The sequence below is a fragment of the Phoca vitulina genome, unplaced genomic scaffold, assembly GCF_004348235.1.
Source record: "Phoca vitulina isolate PV1807 unplaced genomic scaffold, GSC_HSeal_1.0 scaffold117, whole genome shotgun sequence".
Classification (NCBI taxonomy): Eukaryota; Metazoa; Chordata; class Mammalia; order Carnivora; family Phocidae; genus Phoca; species Phoca vitulina.
The window spans coordinates 520,356-536,050 of record NW_022589820.1 but is presented as its reverse complement, the minus strand read 5'-3'; the positions used below and the strand labels follow the sequence as shown (position 1 = coordinate 536,050).

Genomic DNA, 15,695 nt, shown 5'->3' with positions numbered 1-15,695 from the left:
GCAAAATGTACATACGATCAGCCTTAAAAGGGAAGGAGTTTCTGATACATGCTACAAAAGGAGATGAAATTGAGGACATTATACTAAGCGAAAGAAGCCAATCACAAAAGGGCAAATACTGTATGATTCTACTACTTATGAGATGTAACTGGAGCAGTGAAATTCATAGAATGGTGGTTACCAGGGGCTGGAGAGGGGCATGGGGAGTTAGCGTTTAACGGGGACAGAGTCTCAGTTTGGGCAGATGACAAAGTTCTGGAGGTGGATGGTGGTGATGGTTGCACAACAATGTGAATGTGCCTAATGCCACTGACCTGGACACTCAAAAATGGGTAAAATGGTAAATTTCATGCTATGTCTATTTTACCATAATAAAAAAATGGAAAAAAAAATACAAACAAGAACCCAAAACCAAACAAAAGCACGGTGATGGCAAACATGTCTATGAACAGTATGGACAGCTAGCTCTGAGGACAACGAACGACTCCGATGAACTATGGTATTCAAGTGTGTGAAACATTTTTTTTTTCTCCCATGATGTTTTACTAGAAAAAACTCCTGTTCCATTCCTTGTCACTGTTCTTAGCACACTACAATTTACTTCTGAATGGTTTAATTGCCAAATAGTTTGAAAGGATTATTGGTTTAAGAAAAAGCCCCAAATCACTACAGCTTTTATTGCATCTTTAGACTATCACAAGTAAGTCTGAAAAATCATCTGGCATCTTGCTGTATCTGTAGCTGGACAGCTTAGATCTTCTTCATCAGCTTGCTGAACTATTCCTTTTTCAGAAACAGATACCAACCCCAAATTTTCTGATGTCCTTGTTTTTAACGGTTGTGACTTGCTGAATCAAAGCAGCTGAGTTTGATACAAGTTCAATGTCATTTCCTTCAAGAATTAATTCACCTTTCTGGGCTTGAGATACAGAACAAGCAACACCTGGCCTCATCTGAACCCCTGCAGACATATTTTTCACCCAAGAAATTTCAGATTTCAACAAGAGAACCCCATTCTCCTGAATAACAACATTGATGGGGAACTGAGCATACGCAGACCGCGTCTTATAATAGAAGCCCAGTGTAATGCCCTTGATCGTGGTCTGTACATGACCACAGATGGTGCGAACGGTAGCCAGTTCTGTTCTAGTTCCCCACCATTTGTCAACTTGGAGCCTCTTTCTTTCCCAGGAGACTGAGTTCTACATTTATGTAATTAAAGTTCCCCTGGGGGGGCGCCTGGGTGGCTCAGTCGGTTGGGCGTCTGCCTTCGGCTCAGGTCATGATCCCAGGGTCCTGGGATCGAGCCCCACATTGGGCTCCCTGCTTCTCCCTCTCCCACTCCCCCTGCTTGTGTTCCCTCTCTCGCTGTGTCTCTCTCTGTCAAATAAATAAATAAAATCTTAAAAAAAAAAAAAGTTCCCCTGGGGCCCTCCACAATAACACTGTGTCCCTTCAGAGTGATGTCGACATTTTCTGGAATGTTGACAGTCTGATTGCCGAGAATGGTCTTCATTCCCACAGTAGGTGCGGCAAAGAGTGTATGAAACATTTTTGAAGAAAGAGTATTTTGACGGAAGAGTGTTCAGGCAGAGGGATGGCGAAGCTTGAGAGTTTGACTGCATTTATGGCTGGATCCTGTCCAAGTGGGCATTTTAATACATTACTTTTAATACATTAATAATACATTTTAATACATTACTAACTTGACTTCTAAGAAGACTCTTCTACTGAGGAGATAATTGTACAACCAGCCTGGGCTCCCTGTGAAGTAATAAGCTTGATTCATGATTTTTTTCTTACATTAAAGATGTCAGACATTCTGAGCTTGAGCAATTACATTTCTAGGTCTTAGGAGCTGTAGGCTAGCAGACCCTGGACTTTCCTCACCAACTTTAAGGGTAAGCGTTCGATAGTTAATTTATGGTCGCCTGGGAAATCTGTCACGTGGCTGTTGTTGTCGTGTCTCTGACACCTGGCATGCCTGCTCAGTATATAGTGGGCACTCAATAAACATTTATCAAAGGGGAAAATGGTTAAGATGGGAAAGTTTATGTTATGTGTATTTTATCACAGTTTTTTAAAAAGCTGCACAGTGAGAGGGGGCAAGGAGTCTTTGTAAAGCTCACCTTGTCCTCATCCTCAATTTTTATGTGAACGCTGAGGGTGCTGGAATGCCATGTGGCCCAGGCCCTTCTGCGGGAGTCCGGCTTTCAGAGGAGCTGCAAGTCACCAGCGGCTGACTAGCTCGGTGCCCGGTCAGTCCCTCAGTGGTTTCTCAGCTCTTCCTGCCATCTCAGGAAGTGGCTTCCCAGGGCAAATCTAGAACTGCTACCGTCACATGGATGGACTGCTGTCACGCGTGTGCACACACAGATAAGTCAGGGCGGGCGGTTCTCTTGGAGTTGCTTTGGCAACAAGGGGAGGTCTCCCCAGTCAGTGTCCCTTTGAAGAGCATCCCATGAGCTCTGGGGCCTGCAGCAGAGCCCGGTCCTCTCGGTGAAGTACAGTCGACCCCTGATTGGTTTCAGGCCCCAAGCAGTCAGAGGTAGGGACCCCATGACCGCTGCTCTGTCTCTGGGAATCATGCGGGTTGACCCTCCGCACACTTTCCACTTTTTCCACTCTGATTAAGAGCCAGAGGTTTGAGCTGACCCTGTGAAATGCTACTACCAACCTGAATTTCTGTCATCACAGGAAGGAGGACTCCGTGCCTGGGCTTGGCAAACTTTGGAAAAGGCCAGAGAGGAAATATTCTTGGCTCTTCAGGCCACACAGTCCCTAATCATTACTGAGAAAGCAGTCACAGACAATTCCTAAACAAATGTGTGACTGTGTTTATTACGCTTTATCGTGGACATGGACATTTCAATTTCATATAATTTGCAGGGGTCATGAGATCTTCTTTTAATTTTTTCCAACCATTTAACAATGTGGTGACCATTTTGAGCTGCTGAGCCACTGCAGAGGGGGAGAATGGAGGGGCCGGGGGTGGGGGTGGGCTTCAGCCGGCAGGTGTCCTGCATGTGGCCCTCATCACTCCTCTCCCCAGGGATCAGCCGAGGGCAAAATATGAAGTCACAATGACATCAGCTGCAGAGGAAGCAGAGTGGATAAACACAGAGACAGCAGGGCCAGAGGGTCAAAGCCCACGCACGCCGCGGCCTGGACCTGCGCCCAGAGCTGACGTTGTCACTCAGTCACTCAGAGTCAGCTGCTCCAACCCCGCCCAAGATCTTCGGCATCACTCTTTCCCTTTCCCGAAGCTGGTCGCAAAACACACGTACTGATTCATGTCCCTGAAGGCCTGTAGTGGACCTTTGCACTAGAAAGTTAACCCAGAAATGACACAGGCCAGTCACTCTCCCCCAGGAGGGGAAGCTGCTCTGAGCACTCACTCTGGGCCTTGATGCAAGTGGCATCCCAGCCCCGATGACATAGCGGGGGGACAAAGGCCCAGAGAGACTCTGGCGCCGTCCATGGCACCAGGCTCGCTGGCCTATGCGCAGCCAGCCCACAGCCCCGGCCTTGCCCTCCCCTCCTGCCATCCAACCACACACACCTGCAGCAAGGGCAGCAGGACCTGGGACCATGTGGCAGCCGCCGGCCCCCAGCTCATGCAGGAATCGCCAAGCATGGACCCTTCTCCTGGTCTGGAAGAAACATACCCTTAGATCTGATTTCTCGGATGCAAAATGGCAATGAAATCTCTACGGTCCTCGTGGGTTGTTGTGGGGGTTGGGACGAACACAGAATAAAATAAAACCCCAGCCCAGCCTCAGAGAGCCTCTCCCTCTCCTTCACCCCGCAGTCAAGGATGTGGGTTAATGAAACTGGCTTCCTGCTGCATCTGTTCGGTAAGGACGAGACCAAAGATGAAGGACAAGAACTGCATGCAGAGGGCTTTAGGACAGTGCCTGGGGACACAGGCGCCTGGTGGCTCAGTCAATTAAGGGTCTGACTTCGGCTCAGGTCATGATCTCGGGGTCCTAGGATCGAGCCCCGTGTCGGGCTCCCCGCTCAGCGGAGAGTCTGCTTGTCCCTCTCCCTCTGCTGCTCCCCCTGCTTGTGCTCTGTCTCGCTCTCAAATAAATAAATAAAATCTGAAAAAAGGAAAAGATGACTGACATCTGACAGATTCCCTTCCTTAAGACGGGAACAGATGTTCTCAGCTCCACCCAGGGCCAGCCCACACCAGGAGGAGTTTGGGGCCAGGACACGGGGCCACCCCGTACCCCATGCATGCCTGCAGAGATGGCACCTCGGCCGTAGCTCCTGGGCACCTGGGCACCTGGGCACCTGGGTGGGAGAGAAGCATGGGATCAGGGAGTTTGTGTGTAAGGGGGCAGCGATTCTGCTGGGGAGGGTGCAAAACTAGAGATGGCTTGTGGGGATGGCCGCACAGCAATGCGAAGGTGTTAATGCCACTGAACTGTGCCCTTAGGAATGGTGAAAATGGTCAATTTTATGTTATGTATATTTTACCACAATAAAAAACAAGAAGGAAAAATCAACTTGGGGGGGAAATTAAAAAAAAAAAAAAATACTGTCTGGGAGCATTTCCAAGGTTATGCTTAGTTTTTTGCTTCCTAAGCCAGGAAACATGTAACTTGGCGTTTGATTTATTCTGTTCCCATCTTATCAGCACTTCCAAAGAAGTGAAAACGGAATTGGAGCGCTCACAGCCTCTGAATGAAGACAGGCAAAAGATTAAAGTGCCCAGCACCCGTCGCAGCCTGCCAAGCCGCTTCCTGTCAGGCCTGCCCCTGCCCAGTCCTGGGACCAGGACATGGCCAGCCCCTCCGGTCCCCTGATCAGAGCACAGCGCTTGCAACTTTCACCCAGGGTCCTCATGGCCTCCCTCCCTCCTAAGCTCACGTTAGTTCCGACGGCAACACCCTCCCCCTTCCCCCGAAAGGTGCCGTCCAAGCCATGCTCCTGAGTGGCGGGTGACACGCATACTTTGCTGAGCCTGCACATCCAGGGGCTCTTGGTGGGAGGCCCCTTTAGGGCTCCCCCAGACCGTGATGCTGGGCTCCTCCTCTGGGCCACGGCCAGCCCAGGGGCACAACCTGTGCGTGCCCTGCACCTCTGGCTGGCCCTGAGCGACCCCACCCCCAGGCTCTCACCCATGCTCCTCCCCGCAGGAGAGAAGGACTTCTCTCCCGAGGCCACACAGCACTGTGGTGGCCATGTGCGCACAGATCTTCCCCTGTACCTGGCCCATCACGCCAACCAGCAGCAAAATGCACGAATGGCCCTCATGGTCCAGGGCGGAGGGGAGAGCAATACAGGCTGGACAGCGAGGCTGAGCGGCGCCCGCAGAGCCTTGGGGCACTGTGGTTTTGTTTTTGTTTTTTTAAATAAGTGAACTTGTTTCGGAATCCAGGTCTGGTAACATCTTTGCCCTAACAGCCTGTGTGATGGGGATCTGCCCTGTGCATCCCCGGGATCGCTGGATTCCGAAACCCACAGGCCCGCAGGCCTTGGAATTCGGTTCTGGGGAGAGGCCCCCCCGAAACAAGCTGCTCCTCTAAGTGGAGTTTCCTAAACCCGATGAACCTGCAAGAAAACCAAGCGGTGAGTATTTAGTTTTCTTTCCACTGCTCTTTGCAACAACCTGCCATTTGCGATAAACATTTCAGAGAACAAGTTAAGCAGTGTTAGAGAAAACAGGAAAAATAAACTTTGAGTCTTTATATAAATATATATTCTACCCAAATCTAAATTTAATCTATGAACTAGCACAAGATAAATGTAAAGGTCACTCAGAGTTCTCTGCGGCGACTCACACAGAAAATAATATCTCAGTGTTGTACCGGTTGTTCCTATACAATACGAAACTTTGAACTGTTTATAAAATAATACAACAGACGCCCAATCACTCAAGAACATAGTTACTCTGCCCTTTGAAGCCTGCAGCTCAAGTATTACACAGGCAGGAAGTAGAAATCAGTGCTTTGATTTGTTTAAAATAAATTAAACACAAATGGCAACCATATTTCCTCTTATTCAGAGGAAGTTACAAAAGGTACAGAAGACCAAAAATACCAGGTGACTTTGAAATGAAGAGCCAGCAAAAAGCCCCAAGTACTTGCCTTTAGCATACATTGGAAGACTTCGCGTGCACACATTTTAAAGGGCCACCACTGTTCAAAATAATTTGGAAATAACTCTGGGTTTCTTTCAGTGTGAAGAGTAAGTCATTCAAATAAATGTGCCGCAACACTTTACAATCAAGCTTTTTTTTTCTTTGAAATTCAAACCTATACTTCATTTTGTTGAGCCACTCCGTTGGGTCTAGCCGCTTCAAAACCCGTCCGTGGAGGAAACCATGAGAATTTGGTGCTAGAGTCAGACTGCAGAAGGCGGCACAGGGCGGCAGGGCCCAGTCTCCAAGGGCTGGGGGCATCTGCTCCTGAGCAGCAGAGAAACAGGCAGCCCGGAGCGAGGGCCAGAAACCCGAGACCAGGGTGCGTTGGTGCTTCTCGTGCTCCGCCTGTGGGAGCAAGAGGGATCCATCCATGCTGGGTGTGGGCAGCACGGCGAGGCTGGCCCAGGCCTGGTCTTGGACCTACCTGCAGCAGGTGTGTGGCCTTGCAGGGTGTCATGAGAAGCAAGCACGAGGTGCAAACCTTCAGGGGCCTCCTGAGTCACTGTTTTCATCACCCCAAGAGCAGCGAGCATGGTATGGAAGGGCATGGGCTCAAAGCCTAGCGCCACTGTGCAGAATGCAGCTTCAGTTCCCTTGTCTGCAAAATGGGGATAATTGTACCTACTTCAGAGAGTTGTGAGGGTGAAGTGATTTAATATTCATGAAGTTTTAGAGTACTGTTTGGCCCCTAGAAAGCCCTTCAGATGGTGGTGGTTTTTTTTTAAAGGCCACTAGTAATGAAAACCCCGTGGCTGTTGGTTCCTTCCATGCAGAGCAGAAGGTGACACGAGGCTGTGCAGCAGACGCTGTTCGTACTTGTACACGCTCACATTGTTCAGAGGTTTCCATCCTTGCTCACCCATTTCCCCCTTCTTTATCTCTGGGGCACCTGCTTCTGCCCCCACTGCTCTGATCCTGCTTGTGCTTCCAGGGAGCTCTCCCCTCTTCCCATATGTTCAGCATTAAATAAAGGCCCATGCGTCTCTGCCTTGGGTGTCTCATGATTCTGTTGCTGTCCCATCCCAGACTCAGAAGGCCATCCCTGGCATTCTCCTCCATCTTCCTACCCACTTGGGACAGTTCCCACCTTCCCACAACTTTTACTTCTATCTCTAACTCAAGGACTCCCAAGTCTCTGGAGTCCAGGAGCCCTCCCTGAGTTTCAGACCATCTATCCTCCTGACTACCCTTTAGATGTCCTGCAAGGACTTTCAAACCAAAACAATCCATTCTCCACTGAGCTGACTTTCTGCTTTGTCAAAAATCAATTGACCACATCTGTATGGGGCTATTTCTGGACTCTGTGTTCTGTTCCATTGATATGTGTGCCCAGCCCTTCTGCAGTGCTGCCCAGTCTTAATGACTGCAGCTTTGTAGTAAGTCTCGAGATCAGATGGTGTGTGTCCTTGGAAAGACCCATGCAAACCCATGAAAAGAGTTGTTCTTCTCTGAGGTTGTCTTTCAGCATGAATTTTAGATTTAGCTTGCCAATTTCTACCAAAAAGCCTGCTAAGATTATTTTTTTTAAAGATTTTATTTATTTCTTTGACAGAGAGAGACAAAGCGAGAGAAGGAACACAAGCAGGGGGAGTGGGAGAGGGAGAAACAGGCTTCCCACTGAGCAGGGAGCCCGATGCCAGGCTCGATCCCAGGACCCTGGGATCATGACCTGAGCCGAAGGCAGACGCTTAACGACTGAGCCACCCAGGTGCCCCAAGCCTGCTAAGATTTTGATTGGGACTGAGTTTAATCTCTACATCAGTTTGGGAGAACAGACCTTTCCAACCCACGGACACGATATATCATTCCATTTCTTCAAGGAATTCTTTGATTTCTTTCACCAGTATTTTATAGTTTGCAGTGAAAATTTTTGCACCTATGTTGTGGGATTTATTCCTAAGTATTTCATGTTTTCTGGTGCTATTATATATTAAAACATTTTTAATTTCAACTTTTGATAGTTCTTTGCTAGTACACAGCTAAATTCACTTGTTAGTCTTAGCTTTTGCATAGATTCCATTGGGTTTTCTGCATAGAAAATCCTGTCATCTGCAAACAAAGATTTTTTTTTTAAGATTATATTTATTTATTTGACAGAGAGAGACACAGCGAGAAAAGGAACACAAGCAGGCGGAGTGGGAGAAGGAGAAGCAGGCTTCCCACTGAGCAGGGAGCCCGATGCGGGGCTTGATCCCAGGACCCCGGGATCATGACCTGAGCCAAAGGCAGACGCTTAATGACTGAGCCACTCAGGCGCCCCAACAAAGATGTTTTTATTTATTCCTTTCCAATCTGTGTGCCTTTGATTTCTTCTTCTTGCCTTTGCACTTGCTAGGACCTCCAGTACAATGGTGAATAGAAGCAGTGAGGTCAGACATCCTTGCCTTGTTCCTGATCGTGAGGAAGAGCATCCAGTCTTTCACCTTTAAGCATGGGGCTAGCTGCAGGGGCTTGCTGGATGCTTTTACCAGATTAAGGAAAATCTCTTTTAATCCTGGCTTGCTGGGTTTCTTTTTTTAAAATCACAAATGGATGTTGAATTTTGTTAAATGCTGTTTCTAGATCTATTGAGATGATCATAAAATTTTCCTTCTTGAGTCTGTTGACATGAAGAATTATGTTGATTGACTTTCAAATATTGAACCAACCTTTTATTCCTGGGATAAACTCTACTGACCATGATGTATTATCATTTTTATACATGGCTGAGTTAAGACTCGATAATATCTTATTGAAGATTTTACATCTGTGTTCACAAAGGACCTTGATCTATAGTTTTCCTTTCTTCTGTACCTCTTTAGGTGGGCTTTTAAGTCCCTTGCAGATTATTAGCTTGACTCTTCCAAGGCTTATTTTTAAGCTTTGTTGGGGAGGGTCAATGTACACTCATTCGAGGGCTTGTTTAGCCCACTACTAAGGTGGAACGCTTTGAGAGTCTCTACAGTGTTTCTGCGGGTCACTGAGAGTTGTCCACTGTGGCTGAGCTCTTGGGATCGGCCTCCTTGTGGCTCCCTGGTATTTGCTCTTTGTCCATCTCCATGGCATCTCACACCACACACATGCAGCTCAGTGACTCACAAACGCTCAGGGCACCCTGTGAGGATTTCTGGAGCTCCTTCCCTGAAGAATTCCCTTCTCTCCGGGACTCTGTCCCACAAATCACCACTGAGTCCCTGCACTCCTGTCTCTGATCCTCACGGCAGCTAAGCCACCAGACACTACTTAGGTCCTTGTTCCCTGAGCTGTGGTCCATGAAGTAGCCCCAGGCAGAAATCCAAGGCAACGTTAGCACTTACCTTTCTTCGTTTTCTTTTCTTAGGGATCACAGCTCTGTGCCACCTGCTGTTCAATGTCTGAAAATAGCTGGTTCATGAACTTTGTCCAGGTTTCCAGTTGCTTAGGGCAGCAGGATACATGCACTACAGTTACCCCCTCCTGTTGACTTGACTTCGGTATGTCGCCCACTAGGACAGGCCAGTCATGCCCCTGTGCTTGCCCAGCCTCATGGCAGACACCGCCCCAGAGAGCCATGTGTCCAGCCCTGAGAGTGGCCCTCACTAAAAGGCTGCTGTCTTTCCAAAATGCTGCTGCAGTGGGTAGGCACGCTTTGCTGGTGGCTCTCTCTAGAAGTCTGATAAAAGAGGGATGATGGAGGATGGCAACACCCAGGCTAAAATTCTGTGACCTGACCTACTTAGAAAAATTCCAGGGGCGCCTGGGTGACTCAGTCGGTTGAGAGTCTGACTCTTGATCTTGGCTCATTCAGGTCTTGATCCCAGGGTCGTAAGTTCATGCCCCACCTTGGGTTCCATGCTGGGCATGGAACCTACTTTAAAAATAAATAAATAAAAAATAAAAAATAAAAGTTCCAAAGGATAAATTATGAAAAATGATTTTCATTATTCAAAATAGATGTCAGTAGAATCATTTGAGTGCAATTGAGTCTAGGGTGCATTTTAATTACAGTTTTAACAATTTAAACCTAAGCCTATATTTTTTACACACTACATAAAACCAAGGATAGGTAAATAAAATAAAATTCATGATCGTGGAAGATTGGGGAAAATTGAATGCCAATTATGAGGAATGTCTAAATAAATGGTGATATATTAACCCAATAGATTATCATACAGCTATTAAAAATAAATAAAGTGACATGAAAAAGATATTTATGAGCAAAGCTGAGCAGAGAACCTAAATTGCCCACATACAGTGATTACAACAATGTAAAATATGGGTCGATAAGGGAAAAGACTGGAAGAAAGTCTGGAGAGATGAAGGCAGCTATTATGCTATGATGGTGGGAATATAAGTGACATGACCTTTTTTCATTTTTTTCAAGTGCTGTAATAAACTTTAATAATTAAAAAGGTTTTAGAAAAACCACCCAACGCCCAGCCATCAGTCCTATTCAAACTTAACAATAATAATAGGAAAGAACCAGGAAGTGACCCGCCATCTCCCACAAAGGTGAGAGCAGAGCCCTTCTTGGCAGACTTCCTGTGTACCCAGCGGGGCAAAGCCTGTGTTGCCCGTGGCCTCGGGGGGAGCTGGAATGCACAGCAGATGCATTAGGAGTGAAGAGTTGCAAAAGTATTGGTCAGACCCCCCACGACATGACACACATATTTTCGCCTTGTAAATGCCAATTTTTTAAAAGGTGAAACTTCATACTGCTATGGAGTTGAAGTTTGCCATTTGAAGGCTACAGGTCTTCACTGTAGACAAGCCCGTGGGAATAGCAGTAACAGTTGGGTGACAGCACCAGGTAACATAGAGCATTCACACCGGGCCACTCTCTTGTTCAAGAGATCTTGAGAGAATATGCATATACTGTGACCACAGTCACCAAATTGCTGAAAACAATCCTAAGGAAAACCAGCTGTGTGAACCCCATGCTCGGGTCATGGTCAGGGACACCTGCAGCAGCATCTCGGGCTTGCTCTCACTATTAAGGTGATTCTATCAGGCTCTTTGCACACACCTGACATGCATGAGAAGCAATGCGCCTTGCTGACTGCTGTGCTTCCTAAAGCATGTGTGAAAAAAAAAGGCAAGAGCCAGGACTGCTCAGCCTCCGTGAGCCTCCCCTTCCTGCTCCATGAGAGGAAAGGATGTGCTGCCACTCCCCTGCGCTACGTGGCCCCTTCCATGATGTCTGTTCATTGTGCACAGCTCCAGGGGTTCGTCTGACTCAACCCCAGCTTCCGGCCCCTGGCCCACTGTGCTGCCCTTCTACTACAGTCTCTATGGAGCCCTAGGAGACCCAGGGAAGGGGCATGGATTTCGAAGTTTGCAGATTTCAGGCAATCCGATCCTCACTAGTAGGGACGATGGCGATGATACCAGTTAGGATTTATTATAACATTCACATTTGCAAGCCCTAAGTTATTTACATACATTTCTTCATTTAAATTTCACAACCACACTAGAATGATAATATCATTTCCTGTGTTTTAGAATTGGGGAAACTGAGGCACAGAGTGCTTAAGTTTCCTGAAATTGTTTTTCACCAGATCAGAAATTTTGGAGAGATTGGAACCCTCTTGGACTACTTACTGGTGGGAATGTAAAATTGTTCAACCGCTGTGGAAAATAGTTTGGTGGTTCCTCAAAAAGTCAAACATAGAATTTACCACATGACCCAGCAATTCCACTCCTAGGTATACATGTAAAAGAACTGACAGTAAGGACTCAAACAAATGCTTGTACCCCAATGTTAATAGTAGTATTATTTGCAATAACCAGAAGGTGGAAATAACTAAAGCATCCATCAGTAGATACATGGATTAACAAAATGTAGTCTATGCATACAATGGAATATTATTCAGCCATTAAAAAAAAGTTCTGGGGCGTCTGGTTGGCTCAGTCAGTTAAGCGTCTGCCTTCAGCTCAGGTCATGATCCTGGGGTCCTGGGATCGAGGCCCGTGTCTGGCTCCCTGCTCAGTGGAGAATATTCTTCTCCCTCTGCCCCTCCACCTGCTATCTATCTCAAATAGATAGATAGATAGATAGATGATAGATAGATAGATAGATAGATAGATAGATAGATAGATAGATGATAGATAGATAGGTTGATAGATGAAAATTCTGACACATGCTATGATGTGAACCTTGAAAACATGCTAAATGAAATAAATTAGACACAAAAAGACAAATACCTCATGATTCCACTTATATGAGGTCCCTAGAGCAGTTGAATTCATTCTGGTTTAAAGATGGAGAATGGTGGGGGGTGTGCAAGACTAAAGCAAAATGGGTTTCTGCAGTAATATGGGTGAGAAATGAAGACTTGCTTATAACAGTGGCTGACAAGATCGATTTGAGAGAGATCAGGAGATTAAAATTGACTGGATATGGTGGTTCTTGGATTTGGAAAACAGAAGGAGGGATCAAAAATAATCCCTAGGTTTCTGGTTTGGTCAACTGGACAGGTGACTGCTCTGCGTGCTGGTGTAGTTATCCAAGAAGCTCTCATTCATCATTTTTCCAGAAGTTATTAGCAGGTGATGAGGAAGCAGGTAATGATTTTTAAAAACTTTTTTGAGGAATACTATACTACTCAGCAACCCAAAGGAATACATGCAGCAACATGGATAAATCTGAAGAATATTGTGCTGAGAAAGGTGCTAGGCAAGTATATATTGGATGACTCCACTTATATAAAACTCTCAAAGAAGATAAATCTAATTCCCGGTGTCACAAATTTGATCACAAGTGTTTGCCTGGGGCTGTGAATGTGGAGGCTGAGGAAGACTGGGGCACCGGGAAACTTCCTGAGGTAATGGAAATGTTGTAGATTTTGATGGTGATGGTGGTTACAATGACCAGTTCATTTACAACAAATGCATTTAGGGGCGGCTGGATGGATCAGTCGTTGAGCGTCTGCCTTCGGCTCAGGTCATGATCTCAGGGTCCTGGGATCGAGCCCCGCATAGGCTCCCTGCTCGGCGGGAAGCCTGCTTCTCCCTCTCCCACTCCCCCTGCTTGTGTTCCTGCTCTCACTATTCCTCTCTCTGTCAAATAAATAAATAAATAAAATCTTAAAAAAAATAAAACAAATGCATTTCATTGTATGTGAATTGTACTTCAATAAATTGATCTGAAATTTTTTTAAAAATCAGAACTTTAAGTAAATGTATTCTCTTCCTTTGGAGGAGGGATTATCCTAGAGAAGGTCATGGACTTGAACTAGTGACAAAGCTTTGCAATCACATGCATCTCTACTTCATGAATCTATTACTTAATGAGTTTAAGGTTTAAAAAACACATACATGCGGTTCTAAATCTGTAAGGTTTTCCTTACATCCCATTCACTTAAATTCAATTGCATTCTTGAAGTTACCAAAATTTCGTTTCTTGGATAATTGTTCTTTTAGATTTTACCGAGTGACCATACGCTGGGATTATTGCATTGCAGCCAGCAATGTAAGGGGACAAATGCAGCATCTTGCTTTGGGAGGCACACAGCCTCTGCTTATGTGAACACTCTTATGTTTAACCCTCATCTTCAAACAAATTGGATTTTTGCTGTGACTTGCGTGTGTATAGGAAAGTGTGGATGGGGGCGACACGGAGTTGGCCAGAGCCACACAGCCTGTTGGTGGCAGTGCCAGGACACACACTGCCCCCTGGCCCTCAGGGGCACAGGAGGCTACTCCTGGGAAGACTCACCTTCATCACTCAGACTAGAAGCCTAGGACTGCACTACCCAGCACTTTGGTTTCCTTCATACTATTTCCAGATCATTTATTTGCCAGTCCCGGGCTGAATGGCACCTTTTTTAGTGTGATCAATTATAGATGGATCACAAGTTTTGGTTTCTGTTAGGAAACAGATGCGCATGATGAAAAAGTCAAGTGTCTCTCCTACCCCACCTATCCCCCATCAGTGGGGGCAGCTGTGGGTCTTTACAAGACTGTGTGCCCTGATTGACATTGACAAGCATATGGGTGAATTGATCCTTTAAAAATGGTAGCAATCTTTATGTACCATTCTGCTTCTCCATTCTTTTTTTGATATAAACTGTGGTTATTTTAGAAAGTACAGGGTAGGTGGGCACCTGGGTGGCTCAGTCAGTTAAGTGTCTGCCTTCGGCTCAGGCCATGATCCCAGGGTCCAGGGATCAAGCCCTGTATTGGGCTCCCTGCTCAGTGGGGAGCCTGCTTCTCCCTCTCCCTCTGCTTGCTGCTCTGCCTACTTGTGATCTCTCTCTGTCAAATAAATAAATAAAATCTTTACAAAAAAAAAAGAAAGAAAACACAGGGTAGGTATACCGTACATCAGTTGTTGTTGTTGTTGTTCTTGTTTTACCTTAGTTACATAAAGGATTTTTGTGAATCAACTTTATTAAGGTATCATCTACACACAATAGAGTGCACTTAGTTTAAGTTAATGAGTTCTGACAAGTGTGTATATCTGTGTAAGTAACCACTGTTACAATCAAGACAGAACATTTCCATCACCCAAAAAGTTCCCTTGTGACTCTTTCTGGTCAATCCCCTCACCCTCCACACCAGGCCCCGGGGAACCACTGACCTGTTTCCTGTCACTCCAGATTAGATCTGTCCTTTCTAGAGTTTTCTATAAATGGAACCACACCGTCTGTAAATTTTTGGTCTTCTTTTATTCAACATAATATCTGTGAGATTTATCCAGCTGTGGCATCTTCAGTAGTTTGTTCCTTCTAGCATTCCACTGCATGGCTACGCCACAATTGTTTATCACATGTTGGTGGGCATTTAAATTGTTTTCAGTTTTGGGCTATTATTAGACAAAACTGCTGTGAACATTCCTGTACGAATCTTTGCAGATGTTTTCTATTGTGTATTATCTAGCAGTGGAATCACTGGGTTGTAAACAGTACATAAATATTTAAGAGTAAAGAAAACTGCCCAGCTTTTCCAATCATACCATTTTTCATTCTCACCAGTAATGTATATCTCCTTGGCAACACTTGATATGGTCGGTCTTTTAAATATGGTCATTCGAATGGATGTCTAGTGCTGCTTCATTGTGATTTTAATTTTCCCTTATAACGAGAGATATTAAACATCTTTTCATGTGCCCATTGGCCACTGGTATATCTTCTGTAAAACATCTGCTCAAATTTTTTAAAATTTTTTTATTTTTTTTAAAGATTTTATTTATTTATTTGACAGAGAGAGAGAGACAGCGAGAGAGGGAACACAAGCAGGGGGAGAGGGAGAGGGAGAAGCAGGCTTCCCGCCGAGCAGGGAGCCCGATGTGGGGCTCAATCCCAGGACCCTGGGATCGACCTGAGCCGAAGGCAGATGCTTAACGACTGAGCCACCCAGGCGCCCTGCTCAAATTTTTTAATTCGTAATGAAGTTTTGTTTGTCTTCTGACTTTTGTGTTACAAGGTCCTTATGTATTCTGCTTAAAGCCCTTTGCCAAATATACAGTTTTTCGCTCATCTTTTCCTTTTCTTAAGGGTGCTTTTAAAAGAAGTTTTTCATTTTTGATAAAGTTCAATTAATCAATTTTTTTTCCTTTATGGTTTATGCTTTTTTTTTAATT

At 45.6% G+C, this 15,695-nt stretch overlaps 1 pseudogene; it reads right to left on the bottom strand.

Annotated features, from left to right (window-relative positions):
* Positions 1 to 694: 694 nt before the first annotated feature.
* LOC116628323 lies at positions 695 to 1,516 on the bottom strand (annotated as a pseudogene).
* Between the last annotated feature and the right edge of the window lie 14,179 nt (positions 1,517 to 15,695).